Here is a 2,400-nt window from a genome sequence, read left to right on the forward strand (position 1 = left end):
ACCTACATACATCTGTATATTTATTAACAATATTTGAGGCGGCCACACACTAGACATTGCGTTTGACTAACTACGCTTAATTTTGACCGACAATAGATATATTTCTTAGTCCGAAGATTTCCCTATTTTTCACTTTAAGCTTGGACAGTTTGCATATGTTCTTTGCGATTTTATTTAACATCAACTTTCTTTTAATTAAGAAACAGCCATCACTAGATTTCCACTAGTAAGATGTCAATACACAAAAAAAACCAACAATTTTAATCGGGAGCAAATTGGTGCATGTTACAAAAGATTTAGCTATTTGTAATGTACAATGTTCACACTTTGCTGTGCTAATGTTGCCATTCTAAAGTAGTGATTTGTTGCGAAAAAACAGCTGACTTCCGGTTAGTGCATTTGGTCCCAAACCGATTCCGGTAGTGCATTTCGTCCCAAACCGGTATCGGTAGTGCATTTGTTCCCAAACCGATTCCGCAAAAAAAATCCCAATATAATATCCCATGTAACTGTAATTCTTCCATAATTCCAATTAAAACCGAAAAAGCTAAAAACTGAATCTGCCAATATACATATACACTTAGGTCCCTTTTTACGCGGTTTTTTTTTTGGCGGATTTGAATTTATGCAGTTTTCAAACCATTATTTCGCAATAGCGATTTTGCTGTTTTGAGAGTTTTTATTACTTTTTGTTTCAGCGTGTAAGGGACAGAGCTTCTGATAAATAATTTGTCTTTGTATTCTTACATAATTCCCCACTGGGAAAATAGGTAAACACCTTACGAGGTAAGCCATGTTGTCTTTTAGTTTTTAGTACCAAAATTGTCATCATGGCCAATGTGATCTACTAGTAAAGCACAAAATGAAGACCTCCGACGCCGCATTACGTTGTCAGTTGCAAAATAACGTGCAGCCGAAGTTATTTCCAAGCGCCGAACTACTCCGAGCGATGCTTCGTTTGTTATTGGTTACCACTGGTGTTTTAAAAATGTAGATTTCAGAAAAATTGTTCATTGCTATTTTGAATATTTAAAATATGCAATGTGTATGGTTGCAATGTGTCGCAACTCTGCATATACAAACAGTTTGAATACCGCAGTATAACAGTTTCCAAACATTGCATTAATACGTTTTGGAAGTCGGTATTGTTACCAAAATAATAAATGAGCTCGAGAACGCGAAAGTGTCGCGTGCAATGTTGCAGTAATAAGAACAAAGATACGCGGTTTTTTTTCGTTCCCCAAAGACGCAAGTGAAGTGGCCGAATGGAGGAGGAATCTCCGCATCATGTATAATCATCCGCCGCACAACTCCTTTTTGTGTGTGGATCTGTGGGTCGGATATTTCTGAAACCAGGTGCTATCCCAACACTTAAATTGGCTGAGTAAAATGAGCGAAAACATACTACATACAGTGAGTCAAATAGGTACCTTGTATAATGTATAAGATTCTCAATCTCAATTTCCACACTCACAGTAATCTATGGTATTTTTACATAATCGCAAATAGTGCTTATGTCTTCATGGTTAAAGCGCCCAAAATACAATAGCGCAGTGGCAGTGGCAGCGGCAGTTTTTCGAAATCAGCTGTTTTTTTTAGAAAGTGTGGTGTCCAATGAAGTGACTCACAATACAGCAGTGGCAGCTGGCAGTACTGCTCCGTTTAGCCCACATTCTAAATTCACTGCCACTACCTTCATCGCAGACATGAATGAAACGCAGCCAACTTCTGTTGATGCCACTGAAGCCTAAAAGGTAACAACAAAATTGTAAACAAACAAAAGTGAAAAGTTTCTGCCAATATTAGCAGTAACAGCTGATTTTAGAAACTGTCACTGCCACTGCCACTGCGCTATTGTATTTTGGGCTTTAAGGTCTACTTTCGGAATGTAAATATATATTTTCGTACTATATTTCGAAGAACGATTTACACGCAGACCTGGTAGAGATTTAACTTCGAAATATCGACACCTTTAAGATATCGGGTTGACTGTCAAAGCGGTCATTTGCGACCAAGCTGCCAACTGTGTTTCTTTATTTAATTGTTTAAGTGAAGGTCGACGATATTTATTTATGATAGCATAAAAATATTTTGCGTGTACGACTATTGCCATTTAATAAAAACAATTCGACATACTATAATTAAAGATGACATTGAAACATCCGACGGCTTGCGAGTATTACAGTAATCAGGAAATTGTTCGAGATAGATTAATTAAACAATAATTTTGAAGTTTGTCCGAAATTAACTCTGTCTCATTTATTCACAGAACCGCAAATTTAAAATTAAATATTTAGTAAAAATTCCCCGCAAAACGCAGCGATTCCCCGATCCCCCGCAACGAGACTAATTCCCCGCAAGTTGGCATCGCTGCTGGCAGGTTACTGGATATTTTTTTTT

The sequence above is a fragment of the Rhagoletis pomonella genome, unplaced genomic scaffold (genome assembly GCF_013731165.1).
Source record: "Rhagoletis pomonella isolate Grant_MI unplaced genomic scaffold, Rhpom_1.0 Rhpom_scaffold_00007, whole genome shotgun sequence".
Lineage (NCBI taxonomy): Eukaryota > Metazoa > Arthropoda > Insecta > Diptera > Tephritidae > Rhagoletis > Rhagoletis pomonella.